This window comes from Jaculus jaculus, chromosome 5 (assembly GCF_020740685.1).
Source record: "Jaculus jaculus isolate mJacJac1 chromosome 5, mJacJac1.mat.Y.cur, whole genome shotgun sequence".
Lineage (NCBI taxonomy): Eukaryota > Metazoa > Chordata > Mammalia > Rodentia > Dipodidae > Jaculus > Jaculus jaculus.
Window position 1 is genome coordinate 17,182,939 of NC_059106.1, and position 16,839 is coordinate 17,199,777.

Here is a 16,839-nt window from a genome sequence, read left to right on the forward strand (position 1 = left end):
ATGATCATGCATCCCTTTTGGTTTAGAGATTATCTACTTCTCATTTATATACCTGACATAGAAATTAATGTATTATTTGCTTAATAAATAATGGTTGAGTGAATAAGTATGTTAATAAAATGATACTCATAAGTAGTTAAGTGTTGAGACTAAAATGATAACCATTGCTTGAATGTGTGTCCTTTTCTTTTTATTTTTGTTACTAAGCCCTAGAAAAACAAGACTTGGGAAAGTAACTACTTCAGTGCATGTATTTATACATTTCTCATTTTTGGCATGTGTGTGTGTATTATTTGTTGTGTGATGTGTACGTGTGGATGCATGCACTCCATTTGCACAGCTGTGGATGCCAGAGGAGCACACCAGGTGTCCTTCTCTGTCACTTGGGTGTGTTTCCTTGAGGTGGAATCTTTCACTGACCTGGGGCTGCCATTTTCATTTATATATTATTTATTTGTAATTTATTTATTTCATTTATTTGCAACAAGAGGGAGAATATGGGTGCACCAGGGCCTTTAGCCACTGCAAATGAACTCTGGATGAATGCACCACCTCGTGCATCTGTCTTTAGGGGGTTACTTAGGAATCAAATTCAGATCATTATATTTTGTAGACAGGGATCTTAACCACTGAGTAATCTCCCCAGTCCTCACTTAACAAAAATAATTTATTATTATGATTTTTTTTCTTTGGCAAGTGGAAGAGAGAGAGCTAAAGAGAGAGGGAGCATGGTAATGGTCAAGCCAAGGCTTAGTGTCACTGCAAATGAACTTTAGACATGTGTACCACTTTGTGTATGTGGCCTTATGTGGGTACTGGGGAATCAAAATCATCCTCTAGGCTTTGAAAGCAAGGACCTTTAACTACAGAGACATTTCTCCAGACCAGGAGCTGCCATTTTTTAAAGGTCAGACTGGTTGTCCTCAGTGATTCTTCTGGCTCAACCCCCACACCAGCAGCAACAGGTTCTAGGTTCGTGCGTCCATGCCTGGTGTTTGACCTGTGTACTAAGATCAAACTCAGGCTCTCTCAGGCCCTCATGCTTATGCCACAAGCACGCTTGCTTATCTCCCCACCCCATAAATTTCTTAAATGATGATAAAGTTATTGTAGAACAGTGGTCTTCCCAGCTGGGGCTGAAGCGTGTGGGAAATACAATAGAATCATGGTGCTGAGTTCACCCACAGCTACAGGCCCTTAATTATTAATGAAACCAAATTCGCTCATGTAAGACCAGCTGTGATAAAACAGAAGCATAGCAAGGACCATGAAAAAAAGTGTGTCAGATAGCAATCTTGGATATATGCAGAATTAATATGCCATGTGATAGCAGTCACAGAGAAGAGCTTTCTTTCAAACTGAAATTGCATTTAACAAAATGGTAGTACAGACCTAATGATTCTAAAATCTGAAAACATTTGGTCAGTGATACTGTGCTTCCTAGAATATGTTAGAAGCTGCTCAGGAGAGGATGGCAAAGCGGTATGGTACCTCACAATTTAAGCCAATCGATAAGGCAAAGTGTAAAATACGAAAAAAGTAAAGCAATCCCTGGGGAACAAGGACAAGTTTACTTTTCTACTGATACACATTCTCAAGCCTCGATGTGGAATTGAAAGAATGAATGTGCACTACTTCTTACTTTCAGAATTCTTTCTAAAGTTTTCTGCTCGCAACCAGGGAAGTTTGTCTTTTCCCCTGTTTTTCATCAGTAGTGCATGGGGTGAGAATTTCAGCTTGGTAGCTAGATTTCTATCTCGGGCTATTTCCTTGTACTTCCCAGCCTGTTGGCCTTGTGCCATTAGCCTTTCCTGGTTTAGTGAGTGGCTTGGCAGCCACTTGGTAGGTTTCATAAATGTTTGTTAGCATGTATTAGTGAGACATAATAATAGATTTCATTGTGACATTTCATACAGTTATGATAGCTATCCCCATTACCCTCTCGTGTCCCACGCCCACTGTTCACCTGTCTACCTTCCTAAAAATTTATCCTATTCTGATTCCTAAATTCCTCTCTCTTTCTCTCTCTCTCCCTCTCTTTATTCTAGGATATTCATTACTTTAGAGAATGCCACTGTCATTCAGTGGCTTGAAACATAATCTAAATTTCTCTTCTTGCCCTTTCATTAGGTCCTTTCTCTTTTTTAAAAAATATTTTAATTTTTATTTATTTGAAAGAGACACAGAGAAAGAATGGGCACACCAGGGCCTCCAGCCACTGCAAACAAACTCCAGCTGCATGTGCCCCCTTGTGCATCTGGCCAAGAGGGTCTTGAATAGTCAAATGGGATCCTTTGACTTTGTAGGCAAGCGCACTACTCACTAATCCTCTCTCCGGCCCTATTTCATGTTATTGTAAAGTAAAATTTATTACTCTATCTTATTTGCCATCAGATTCTCCTTTTATCTGCTATGTTAGTTACACAAAATAAAGGTTTTCATTATAAATTATGTGTTCATTTTTCTAAGGCATAAAAGAAACAGTCATTTTGCTTTCTAGTTATGAATTTTGTTTCTATAACTCCTGTTTCACTAAAACTTCAACAAAATTTTGAGTAAGAGTGAAGATAGAGACATGATTGTCTAGAGGAAGAAATGAAAAAAAAAAGTCCTTTAATTTTGCTACTTGTTATCTGTTCTTAAGAATTTTGGTGACACCTGTGTTAGGCAAAAGGAATTGCGTTCTGTTCTTAATTGTCAGAAAAATAAAACAAGTATTTGTTAGTTGTTGGTTTTTTTAAACTCACGGATAACTTCTGAGCATCGTTAAACTGTTAGGTCCTGTGCTAAAAACTTTTTTTTAATCTTCTGGAAATATTATTTTGTCAGAATTCTAGTTGACTTTTGGAGGGCCAAATCAGCTTTGCTTTACAGTGTAAGTGTTCCATGGTCCAGTAGTTTATTTAATTAAGATGGTCATTTTTTCATCCATATTGATGGATTTAGTTTTATTCAGAATTTTAAAGATCATTATTAAGCTCTTTTTTCCCATATATTACTGACTAATTTTTATATCCAAGTTATTTTCCTCTTTTATCTTTCCTTCCTTGCTCCCTTCTTTCTCTCTTTCCTTTTCATTCCTTTCTTTTTCACTCATTCCTTGTCTATTTTTTTTGAATCAGAGGAAATTCTTTCTGTGATACATGGGATATTAGTTTTTATATCATTTTTCAAGTTTTACAAGTATTGTCTTAACACTTTCAGAACTAATGAATGTACAATATAATTAAGCAACCTAATTTAAAATGAATATAGAAGTTGAAATTGCTTTAAAAATTGGCAAATGACCTATAAGCACATGAAAGGTTTGTGGATAGCATTATCCCTCAGGAAAATACAAATGAAATCAGGATGAGATATCATTTTACACTTACTAGTATTGTTATAATCAACAACCATCCTAGTTTAAGGGTGGGAATGTAAGATGATGTTCTTACTTGGGAAAATAGTTTGGAAGTTCTTAAAAATGTTAAATGTAGACTTATTATAGGACCCAGCCACTTAATTACTTAGGAAAATATCCAGAAAAAAATGAAAACACATGTCCATAGAAAAACTTATATGTGAATGATTATAGCACTATTGATTAAAACCAAACCATTATGTATACCAAATACCCAGTAACAGATGAATGGATGAATAAATTGTAGTGTACATATATAATGGAATATTGTATTACAATGTAGGACAACTAAGGCATGCTACACAGCATACAATTTTTAAGGATTGTATGAGTGAAGGAATTCCAATGTATGTGGTCATGTGTTGTTTGATTTCATTTACATGAAATATCTAGGTTTGGCACATGTGTGTTCTATATATATATATATATATATATATATATATACACACACACACACACACACACACACACACATACGTACATACACACACACACACGTGTGTGTGTGTGTGTATGTGTGTGGATAACACATATGTAGAAAGTAGATTGTCAGTTACCACTGGAAGGAAAATGTGAAGTGAATGCCAACATAGATACTGTGGGTCTTCTTAGAGTGAAGAAATGGAGAAAGCTTCATGTATATACTATGGATGAATTCTATACTTGAGTGAATTTTATGGTATATGGGTTTTGTCAATGATCATGTGTAAAAATGTAGACCTATTCTTATAGAGGGTTATCTTCTCAAACCAATAATTCCTTGTATTTAATTGTTTAACACTGGTTTCTAAAGTGAATTTATTATTTCATTTTAGGATAGTGATTACTACTTGCTTTCAAATGTATTGCCAAAAAAGTTGGTTGTGGTAAGTTGTTCTATTATTTTCAATTTTTCAGCTAGGGTATGTGTATCTGGGTTCATGTAATGGTGCATGTGGCTGCACATGCCACAGGAAACACGTGCAGGTCAGAGAACAACGTTAGGTGTTGGTCCTTCCTTCCTCCTTGTTGGAGGCAGAGTCGCTCATTGTTTATTGCTGTGTTTACCAGGCTAGCTGGCCTGGGAGCTTCTGGGTGACCCTCCTGTCGCTGCCTCCCTTCTCATTGTAAGCATGCTGGGATTACAGATGTGTGTTACAGCATTTGGCCTTATGTGGGTGCTGGGGATCGGAACTCAGGACCTCATGTTTGTACATCAATTGCTTTATCAACTGAGCCATTTCCCAAACAGCTTTAATTTTGTCAAAACTTTGTGATATCCTTAATTTTGTCAACTCATTTATTTATTTATTTTTTCTCAAGGTAGTGTCTCACTCTAGAGCAAGCTGACCTGGAATTCATTATTTAGTCTCAAAGCGGCCTTGAACTCACCATGATCCTCCTATCTCTTCCTCCTATGTGCTGGGATTAAAGACATGAGCCTCCATGCATGGCTATCTTTAATTCTTAAACTTATTGATTGGTTTACTTCCCCTACTACAATTTGTCTGGCTAGATTTGCTTTATTGATCCTATCTTAATGAACTGTGTTCTCTTCTATTAGACACTGATATTATCTTTATTTCTTTTGTCGTTGTTCCTTTTAGAAAATCTTTGCAAGCAGTAAACAATTTTGCTTCATTTATAAAATATATACTAAAATGATTAATTTCTTTTTAGTTCAACCCAAATTTAGTATGCTTAGATCAAGTTAATAATCTTTCTAATTGCCTTTTAATTAGTTTTAATATAGGGACTGTAATCTAAGAACCTGTAGATTACTTTTGGTCATTTGATTTGATACATATATAGTCCTTAGAGAAGCATAAGAACTTTGTAGCTGATGGCTAAATATATCTTCTTTGACTTGGACAACCCCATGCAATAGAAAAATAGAACTGAGAGATAAGAAAAAGAAAATGAACAATGTCTAGAAAAATTGGAAGTCCAGAGACAGAAACACTGACCCACTCCCTACTTAACATCAACAGATCTATATACTTTTGAATGTTCTGGTTCCTACCAAGCTTTCACTTAATGGCTTTTGCATGTAGTGACTCTTTTGATTGCTTTTGGGTACATAATGATGATATTTCTGAGATAAGGTTATTTCATAAATGCAAAAGCACTCTAATGGTTCTAGGGCTGGGGTGATATTTCTGTGGTGCTTCCTGGACAAGCATGAGAATTTGAGTTTTGGATCTCTAGCACCCATATAAAATGTTGGACAGGGTGAGGTGTGCCTTAAATTTCAATGTTGAGTTGGAGACAGAAGGATTCCTGGAGCTTGATGGCCAGCGAATCTAGTTGAATCAGTGAGTTCCAGGTCCAGTGAGTGACTGTCTCAAAGAGGATATTACACATTGACTTCTGGCCTCCAAAGACCACAAGTATCCATGCGTGCTCACTGGCACCTGGATATATATTGTGCCACACCCCCGTATCTGCATACACACATGCATGGACACCATGCATAAAAATTAACTCAAGAATATTTATTTATTTATGAGAGAGAAAGAGGAAAGGAAGGAGAGAGATGCAGAGAGATAATGGGCATTCCAGGGCCTTCTGCCACTGAAAATGGACTCCAGATCCGTGTGCTACGTTATGCATCCTGGCTTAATGTGGATAGTGCAGAATTGAACCCAGGTCATCATCAGGCTCTGGAAGCAAGTGCCTTTAACAGGTGAGCCATTCCTCCAGCCCTCTTTACTTTTTATGACATCTTTATTAATGTCTAATTTAAACTGAAAAATTGTACTATTTTTATTTTATTTATTTATTTATTTTTGAGAAGAGAGAGAGAAAAAAATTGGCCTCCCACAGCCTCAGTCATTGCACTGGAACTCCAGACACTTATGCCACCTAGTGTACATGTGCGACCTTACTCTGGCTTATATGTGAGATATGCAGAGTTGAACATGGGTCCTTAACTGCTAAGCCATCTCTCCAGCTCAATTTCACTATTTTTAAGATAACATTTGATTTTGATGAAATATAAGATGGTTAACTTTCCACCATGATGATATAAAATGTTACATTCTTAAATAAATCCAAATGGTAAATAACACTTGTCACCAGATCCAAAAGCAAACTTTCACCAGTATAGTTTTTAAGAATCAAATGGTGTCAAGCACCAGTTTTGTTTTTTTTTAATAAAATATGACTTCCAGGCACATACTTGTAATCGTAGGCAGACATAGGAAGATTGAAAGCTAATAATATTTGTCTGAGATACACTGTAACAAAGCAAAACACAAAATGAACTTTTTTCAAACTTGGTTAATGTCTTTGAGATTGATTGAGATTTTTCTCAAACTTGGTTAATGTTTTTGAGATTGAGATTGTGTTGATAAATAGATGTTTTCTCTTTAATGCTGGGTAGTGGTTCTAATGGATAAGTTTTGTTTCAATTACTCTGTCATTGCTAGGGAAAAAATACACAACTGGAAGCAATTTAAGGAAGGCAATGGCTTATTTTAAGGTTATAGTTTCAAGGGTAAGCTCCCTGACTGGAAAGGCAATACAGGAGCAAGAAGCCAGCTTCAGGTTCTAGTGCAGGAAGCAGAGGGATGAGAGGAGTGGTACCAGGTCACAGCCTGCCCCGCCCACCAGTAACCTGTTCTAGCAAGGCTCTACCTCTGAAAGGTTTCACACCATTCCAAGTGCCATTTTACTTGGGACCAAGTAGTCACATATATGAGAGGAAATTTTACATTCAAATCATCACAGGTATTTTCTGGGTTATCAATTTATAAACTGATGGATGTTTCTTTTTAAACTTGGAAATATTTTTCTATATTCTGAAGGGATGAGCTTCCATAACTATTGTCACAACACCTGATATTGTCAGACTGATGCTCTGTCTATTCTCGTGGTTGCAAACAAACGTCACTGTGGTATCACTTTGCATCTTTACAATGGCTCAAACCAATGAACAACTTTTTATGCCTTTTTTTTTTTTCCATGCTGATTCCTTGGCAAAAGTGTGTTCAGATCTTTTGTTCATCTCATAAAGTTAGACACTCTGACCTGGAGTGAAAAATGGAATCTCGAAGTCATCCTGATCTGCACTTTCTTGATGGTGAAGGATGTTGAGCACTTTTAAAATTATTTACTGGTCTGTTATATTTCTTCCTTTTAGAACTTTCTGTTCGGTACCACATCCTGTGTTTGATTGGGTTTATTTTATGATTTTCAGTTGATTGTTTTATGTATTCTAGATATTAGTACTCTATCATATGCATAGCTGCCAGAGATTTTCTCCCGTTCTGAGGACTGCCTCTTCATTCAAAGTACAGTTTTCTTTGCTGTACGTAAACTTAATTTTTTGTCTTATTCAAGGTAGAATCTCCCTCTAGGCCAGACAGACCGGAAGGAAACTCTGTAACCTCAGGCTGGCCTCAAGCTCACAGCAACCCTCCTACCTTACCCTCCTGAAGGCTGAAATTAAAAGTATGCCCCACCATTTCTGTCTCTTAGAAGCTTTCTAATTTCATGAGATTCAATTTGTGGATTTGGGCCTTATTTTCTAAATGGTTGTAATCTTATTCAGAAAATCTCTACCTGTGCCTATATTTTTGATGGTAGTAATGTAAGCTACATATTTTTTTCTTTTGGTATCTTAGTGGCATATAGAAAGTTAAGGTTCCTTCATTCTGGGATGTCCAATACTAATTTAATTGAGTTTCAGGTCTTACATTGAGGTCTTTTATTTTTTGTGCAGGGTGAGAGAAGGACCTGACTTGATTGTTCTGCATGTAAATCTCTGATTTTCCCAGGTGAAGACATTGTCTTTTCTCCAGTGTGTGTTTTTATCATCTTCATTGAAAATCGGGTGGCTGTAACTGTGAGGGCTATGATCTGGGTCCTGTATTCTATTTCATTGATCTACATTTTGTGTATATGTGCCAGTACCATGCTCTTCTTATACTATGGCCTAGAGTATAACTTGAAACCCAGCTTGGAAATATCTCCAGCAGCATTTCTTTTGCTCAGTATTGCTTTGGCTATCCAAGGTCGTTTATGCTTCCTTATGAATTTTGGGATTGTCATTTCATTTATATTGTTATCTTATTAAATGGTAGGATTACTTTTTTTTTTTTTTTTGCTTGTATGCATGAGGCTCTGGATGCAATTCCCAGCCCTAAAAAATAAATAAATAAATAAATAAATAAATAAATAAATAAATAAATTCCCAATTCTTCTACCCAAACCTGTTCTCCCTAACCTTAATGATTTCAGTGAATAGCAATTCTATTCTGGTCGCTAAAGCTGAACATTTTGAGTTCTTTCCTTTTCAAACCATCTACCCTGACCAAATACTGATGACTCTGAATATCCAAAACAATACCAAATTACCACCAGTTCTCCTGTCTTTCTATGTCCTAACTTCTCCCTAGATTCTTGTGATAGTTTAGTAACAGATTTCTTTGCTTCTTATTTTGCTACTATACTTTATTCTCCATGGGGGCACCAGTATGAACCTCTAAACCAAAGTCAAAGATCATATGAGTTCCGGCTTTTGTGTTCTTCTGCAGCATAGAGTAGACACCAGTACCCTCAAGTTGCTCTGTTAGCCCCTTCCAATGATCTGTGCGGTAAATCTACCTACACTCACCCTCTCTCTTCCCCTTTTTCATCACAAGGGCATCATTTCCTATACTACAACCTTGTCAAGCAGTCATATTTAAGGGCATTCACACCTGATCTTCCTAGTTCCTGGGCCTGTCTTTCCAGATATCTGTATGGTCTCCGTCAGTCACTGATATCTTCAGTAAATTCTACGTGAAATCTCCACTCTTTCATTAACTAGTTTTCCTCAGCGGACCCTGCATTCTCTCTCTCCATTGCTGTGAATCTATTTGAACAGACTACACTTTTGTCTTCTTCTCTTATATCTGTCTTCTTCCCCAGCATGTAAGCTCTGCAAGAGCAGAATTAGTCTTACTGGTGTGTGTGTGTGTTCACGTGAGTCACGTTAGGCATGCCTGTGCCACTGTGCTCCTTTGGAGGTCAAAATAAAATCACGAGTATTGAACCTCATCTTCAACTTGCTGGAGAGCAGGGCTCCTGTTGTTTACGCATGGCGTAAACCAAGCTGCCTGGCACACAAGCTTTGGGGTTCTCTTGTTTCTGCCTCCCTTCCTTCCCAGGTACACGGGTATCTCAGGTACTTCTGCTGTGTCTCCAGATTCATATGGCTTCTGGGTATCCAACCTAAGGTGGCCAAGTTTGTGCAGCAAACACTTTACCTGCCGAGACACCCTCCAACCTAACATCAGAATTTTTTCCAAGGATTTACACACAGCAGTGATACTTGGCAATCACTCAACTGGACTGCGTTGCGTGTGTGTGATATGCATGTATGTGTACATAGATGTCTACAAGCATGTTGATGCGCATGTGTGTATGAGTGCACATGCATATAAAGACCAGAGGACAACCTTGAATATTGTTTCTCTAGCATGTTACCCTCCTTCTTTGAAACCAAGTCTCTCACTGGCCTGGGGTTAACCAACTGGGCTAAACTGACTGGCCAGTGAGGCTCAGGTATCCTTGACAGAATACTTTCTGAAGTTACAAGTAAGGAATTGATGAATTGGAAATAGAGAAGCTAGTTTCAAAAATTATTTAGTTCCAAGGAATCCCAAGCAATCAAGATAAGAAAATATACAACTGGACTTATAGAATTTCATGCATAGAATAGTTTTTGAAGCTTAGGGGTTGGCTCTCAGCTGCACTCTTTCTGCTGCAACACCGATTTTCTGAGCACTGCTATTTAAATCAGGTAATAGAACAACCCACTTTGGCTAAGAGAAACCGTTCTGGAATATTATTTCCTAGAACCATGTTAAACATTGAACTTTGCTTTCATTTTGCATGTATGAATATTCATCTCTGCATGTGCCCGTGTCTGTGTATGTGCATGTGGTCGTCAGAGGTTGACATCAGGTATCTTCCTCAATCATTTTCCACCTGTTTTTTTTTTTTTTTTTTGAAACAGTGTCTACTGCTGAATGCAGAGCTTACTATTTTACATAGACTAGATAGCCAGTGAGAACCAGAAACCCTCCTGTCTGCCTCCCCAGAGCTGGAATTAGGCCATGCAACCACCATGCCTGACTTTTACCAGTGTGCTGAGGATCCAAACTCAGGTCTTCATGTGTGTCCTCTAAACGCTTTCCTAGAGAGGCACCTCTTCAACCCCCCTAAACATAAGTTTTGTTTAATATTGATAAATAAACTGAACATGATGGGCATGGAAAGCTCCAAACTTTTAAATGTGAGGTAAAATATCTTAAAATAGAAAGAGTCATTGTTCATGACTTACACTATTTACTCATTGGAGAGAATAGCACTTACACCCTACTTTGGATTGATGTAGATGAGTTTTGCTCCTGACCTGAAAATCCAAATTTCAAGCCATCAGTATTCATAGAGTGCCCTGGGTTGCTCACTGCTTTTGTAAGCATCACTGGGCTGTAAAATAAGTGGAAGACACAGCCTCTGCCTAGATAAGTGGGTACTTAATGTAGATTGCCCACATATTTCAAGCATAGCATAAAGCAAAAGCATGGTCCAGGCACTAATTTAAAACTGTTCAGTTTTTTCACAGTAAAGAATATTTAGTTTTGCCTAGCTCTTTTACCCCATATGAATAAATGGCTTAAAATTTTGCTCGACTTTTCCACTGGTGATCTATTTATCTATTAAATGATTTCCCCAACAAGTACTGCCATTCAAGATAATTGAACACTTCCCAAAATTTGCCATAAATATACGAGGGTAGATGTAATCCCTTTGCTTGGATGCTTTCATGCTTTGAGACTTTTTATGTGTCTCCAGGACTTCTGTTATTTTTATTATACTTTAAAAGAGAAAATGCTCTAGGTAATCTGTGTGTCTGTCAGCCAGTACAAATTGATATAGCTGTACTAAAATGTCTTATTGAAATAGTTCAAAGTGTGTTATTGAAGTGAGCACCTCACTTCATCTGCAGAAGAAACTATTTTACTTTGGAAAGGTATCAATCTTCGAAGTCATTATGCGCTAATAAAATAGCATATCTTGAAAAGTAGCGTCTTCATGAGAAAATGGAAAAGAGATTTGTGAGAATGTTTTAAATTTGGAATGGGTCTAAATTGAGTTCAACATTTGCTTGTCCAAAGTGGATTTCCTTTTATTACCAGAAACGTCAACAGGAGGCGAAGGGCCTGCATGTCTTTGCCCAGAACACAGCCCTTCTCCTTGGGAACAGACTTCTGACTTCCAGACAATTGCTTATTAGTTAGTTCCAGCTCTTACCTGCCAATTAACAATACTTGGGATATCTGTGCCACTCTCAGGGTCAACTCCATGATAAGATTAAGGGACCTGTTTGTTTAGTTCATTAGCACACATTCGTTCCACCCAGACAGAGCTGGGGGAGGGGGCGCTTAGGCAGCCAGTGGCCTGTCAGAGTGGATTTTTTTTTTTTTTTTTTAAACCACAAACTAAGGAAAGGCCTTATTTCCCCTTCTGGTTCCCAGTTTCTCCTATGGGTCCTTGCTTTGGGTCAAACAATTAAAACTTCTAGGCTCCTTCTCTGGGCACAGCCAGCTCTCCATCTCCCCTGGCATCCCCTAACACTTCCCACAGTGGCTCCCCAAAGTCCGGCTCCAGGCGGAGATTTGTGAGAACCATTGGGTTGAGACTGATTGCGATGGCAGCAGATGGGCCGGATTTGACAGCGCCGAATCTGAGCAGCTTTTGCTGGGGGGCGGGGCAGGGAAGGCGGGGGTGGGAACCCATGGGCCGGCGCGGACCCATAGGAGCGCGCGCCTGCCGCCCCTCCGGGCGCTCGGGGCAGCTCTTGGACACGCGCCTCCGAGGAGGACAGTGGCACTACAGACCCCAGGAGGAAGTGGAGAGAAAGACCTGGTGGCCCAGATCGCGCCGGGACATCCCAGGGAAGCCAGGCAAGGGTGGGGACCAGCGGCGCGCGACACAACAAAGCCGAGGAGCGCGAGGTGGCCCGGGCTGCGGAGCGCACGCGTGGCTCCGGCTTGACATGACAAGTTTGCCAACTCCGAGCTGGGCGGCCAGCGCCTTGCTGTCCCCGAAGTGACGGCCTGGCTGGGTCGCCTGCACCGCGCCCTGGGCCCTCTGCAAAATGTTCCACCGCGGGCCAGGTAAGAGGAATGCAGCCGGCACCCTCGCAGGCGCCGCTTCTCTGTCCTTCGCTGCCTGGGCTTTCTTTCTCCGGTGCCTGCAGACCCCGTGTCTCTGCGCGTCCACCTCTGCCCTGGGTCGTCCTCGATCACCCTCGGTCACGATCGCCCTCCCAGTGTCCGTCACCATGTCCCAAAGGCAGAAGGGGGTGGGGAGGGCGCGGGGAAGGTGGGCGCTACGTTGGAGACTCTCTTCGCCGGGAAAGTCCACGCCTGGACACCTGACACCAGACCCGGGAGGATTCGGGCCCACCGCCCGCGCGCAGGCTGCGGAAGCTCAGCCCGAGCGTGCACCCGCCTTTCCACCTGTGGGGCCTCCGCGCTGCTTTTGTGCTGGGAGCGCGAAGGAAAACACGCGCACGTGCACTCCCGGCCACGCCGACAGTCCCATCAGTGGAAAGGGTGCAGGAGGACGTGGGGTCTCCTTACCCCTGGCCTTCCCTAGCGTCTATACCTCTGCTATCCCTTGGCTGTGACCGCGGTGCTCCTATAAAAGCGAATTTGGGTGCCTGAGGGCGGAGCCAGGCAGAGCCTGCTATATGGGACGCAGGCATTGCTATGCCCCTAGGAACCCCCATGTCTTTAAAGTCAGCGCCTTGGGCCATTGCCAGGTGTAACCTCAGAGAAGCGGGCCTGTCCACAGATAGCACTGTCGGGGCTCTCTCTTCTCCCCCTACCCCCGCGCCCCTCTATGATGCACCAGGTCCTTTGGCTCAGTCCTTTGAGGCTCTGGGCCTCTGGCTCAGCGGCCCCCTCCCTGCGTGTCACCGTAAGCTCCGCCCCAGATCTACCAGGGAAAGTGTGCACCCTGTTGCTACAGGCAACTGCCTATGCCTAAAGTACAGCCTTCTAAGCTCCTTAATTCTGATTGATGGGCAGAAATACGATATTTGCCAGAGTGGCGCTGAGAGGATCACCAAGTACTGCCCTCCAGGCCTCAGCTCAGTGCACCAAATGCCAAACAGGAGGCGGACCCCTCTTTAGGCCCACCCCATCTGACTCCTTAGAGAAAAGGGGCTGGTGGGTTATTCTTAGCCCAGGTTAAATACAGGTAAACCACCTGGCGTTTCTTTTAATCCCCGTGGCTTCTGTTGAGGTGAATAAAAGAAATGAGGCCTCATTAATGTCCACTAACAGTTCTCTTTCAAATATTCATCCCTCTCTTCTCATAAATCCTCCCCTGAAAGAAATCACCATTCTAGAAACTAAAATTATTCCTGCAGATGTTCACATGAGCATTTTCCAGAAGTAAGTCATTTCATGTCCATAACTTCTATTTTAGTGACTTCTTTCTCCCTTGGTGCCTGCTTCCTACTAAGACACAGAATTGGTTATGTCCACCCCAAGAAGGACAGATAGTGTCCTGGCATAAAGTGCCTGTTTATAATGCTTTATGTTTACAAAACCATTCCCTAGTTTGTGACTTTGATACTAATCCCAAAGTACATAGCCTCTTCCCTGTTCAAGACGGGCAGCCTCTTTCTCAAAACCATTAGGGGGTCTAATGCAGATTTTCTGGACTGATATAAATATATAAATTCCTGCTCCCATCTGCACTCATCCTCCTTAATGTGTCTGCAAAGGACAAAATTTCATTATCAAAGAAACTATCTTTAGAAGAACGTTTTGTTCTGTGGTGTTTCCTCCCAGCATTCTACTACTTTTGGCCAAGTATTTTCATTATCTAAACTCTCAGGCTTAGCTATTATTATTGTTTTCTTTCGGTCCAAATTGCACTGGAAACCTTGTGTCCATGGCTGGTGGGCGGGCGGGCGGGCGGGGGGGGAGGGGGCTTTAGTGCACTTGACTAATATATCTAAGCTTCTGAGTTCAATCTTCAATACTGCAAAAGAAAAGCAAAAACACACAAAAGCTTCCTTTGGGACTGGATAATAAGTGCTTCAGTAATGTGCTTGACATGCAAACATGAGGACCTGAGGTCGAACCCCAGCACCCACATAAAAATGCCTACCAGAGTTTGCAGCCCCTGAATGGGGGTGGGGGTGGGAGTGTTGGGGGGTGTTGGAGGGTGGAGACTCCTAGGCCAACAAGTGTAGCCTAATTGGTTAGCTTCAGGCCAATGAGCAAGCTTAACCTGCTTCAAAGAAAGAAACTCAGATGGTGTTCCTGGAGTTTCCCTCTGGTGCCCACACCACTCAGTGACAAGTCTTTGCAATGGTTTGGACCATTAATCTACTTGTCATTCAAAACTTTCATGAATGACAAATTCTCATAATTTGGACATTAATACGGGCTCCTCAAGGTGGAAATGCAACAGAATGGAAGCCCAAATTGATATTGGCTGAGTCGTGCTTGTGGCTCTGACGGTTAATATTATAACCACATACTCCATTTGATTAGGAATTTACAGTTTACAAAGGACTTTCATAGGCATTATCCCCTTTAATCCCAGCAGCAGGAATTTTAAATAGCAAAGATTCCTCCAAAAGGCCCAGTAATGCCCGCAATCCTGCTTAACCGAAGGGAAATAGAACGTTGCAACTCATCCCCGCAGCTGATGAGGCTTTAATGCACAGAACAGACAATGCAGACAGGCGCAGGAAGCTTAGGGACTGGAATGCAGCATGCGGATGGTAAGCGAAGGAAGGCATGCGCCATGTGCGCCAGCAGGCAGCACCCTAGGAGGAAGCACCAACCTGAAACCAACGTGGCCCACGAATGACTGGCCTCTGGAGAAGGCTTTCTACATCTGCGAGTGGTTGCCACGACCCAGACGAAAGTGCCCGAAGTTGCTGGAAGGATCATAAGTTAAGCAAAATGGGTCGGTAGTGATGTTACATGTTTTAACTACAATGCATTTTTGAGCTATCCTCAAGTTTGTAGCATATATTTACTTGAGAAATGAAGCAATTTTCTGTACTTGGAGCATAAAACAATTGGTGTATGTGCCTTACCTAAAAACAATGGAGGTTTTGATCATTTTAACCCATTATGATGAAAACAGGCATCTCATATAGATAAACGGCAGTTTCTCTTCCATAATTTGTAGGTAGGGTGGACAGGCCTTTATCTGTCTTCATCCTTTTCCCAAGCAACTGGGGCAGAGAGAAGCCCTGCTCTGATTTCATGGTCCATACCATTGTGACTTTCGTCCAAACACAACTTCTAGAATGCCTGACCTCCCAATTTTGGTTGACATCTTGGATATCATGCTAGTCTTTTTGTGTATTATTCCACAAACTTTATTCATAGTAGTTTTCAAATTAGACATTATTGTTAGGGGCTGACTTTGGGCATAATCGGAAAATAGATAAGCCAAGAAATTAACCACAGGATGCTGTCTGAGATGAGGAAGGTTAGAGATATTCAAGAGAATGTTTTATTCATCATAAGTCTTTGAAGCAACTCAGCTATGTAGCATGCATGCACACACACACAAAGGTCAGAGGACAACTTTGGGGTGTCAGTCCTCACCTCCTACTTTGTTTGAGAAACAGATTCTTTCATTGTTTTGTCACTATGAACACTAGACTAGCTGGCCTGCGAGCTTCAATGTTCCCCTGAGTTTGCCACTTATTGCCATAGGAGTGTTGTAATTACAAATGCAGGCACCACTTTGTCCAGCTTTACATGGGTTCTGGGGATCACAACCAGGTCAGGCTTGTACAACAAGTGCTTTTAACAACTGTCCCATCTACCCAGACCCCAGAGATTGGTTTTGACTCAAACATGTTACAGGTTGAGGAAATTTATTGGACCCAAGAATAGAATTATGCATTTTGAAGAAGTTTTGAGTATTTATTTACACATAGTGAGATGTTTTGTGGATGTGACCCTAGTCTGAAGACAGAATTCATTGGTCTCTAATGTACTTAATACACATTTGCAAAAAATAACCTCATATTATATTTTTAGTGCATCTATGCTTTGAGGGTGACCCACCTATGAGGTCAGATATAGAATTTGTCTCTTGCGGCATGATGTCCAGTGCTCAAAAACTTTTAATTTTGGAGTGTGTAGGATTAAGATGTTTGGAATTAGGGTGTTCAGTTTTATACTCTGTATTTGGAAATCTTGAGTACTGTTTTCATTATTAAATGTTATAGAACTTTAGTTGAGAGTTAAACAATGTCGCTAAGTTGGTTATGTGCCAATGAATATCACATAATAATAATAATGATAACAACAACAATAATAGTAAGTATCTATTTAGTAAGCAAGTATAGACATAGAGGGGATGGAAAGTTCTTTTTGATGGAAATTGAAGGTAGGACTGACTGTGGA

The 16,839-nt window shown here is 40.8% G+C and overlaps 1 protein-coding gene across 6 annotated transcripts in view; it reads left to right on the plus strand.

Annotated features, from left to right (window-relative positions):
- Positions 1-16,839, plus strand: part of Nckap5 (NCK associated protein 5) — a 1,019,391-nt gene that overhangs the window by 385,511 nt on the left and 617,041 nt on the right. Inside the window, exon 1 of one of the 6 annotated variants that reach the window (XM_045151372.1) lies at positions 12,191-12,555. The exons of the other annotated variants lie outside the window; for them this stretch is intronic. The gene's annotated coding sequence lies outside the window, so the exon portion shown is untranslated. Of the gene's footprint in view, positions 1-12,190; positions 12,556-16,839 lie in introns of those variants that run through there. 6 annotated transcript variants of the gene reach the window in all.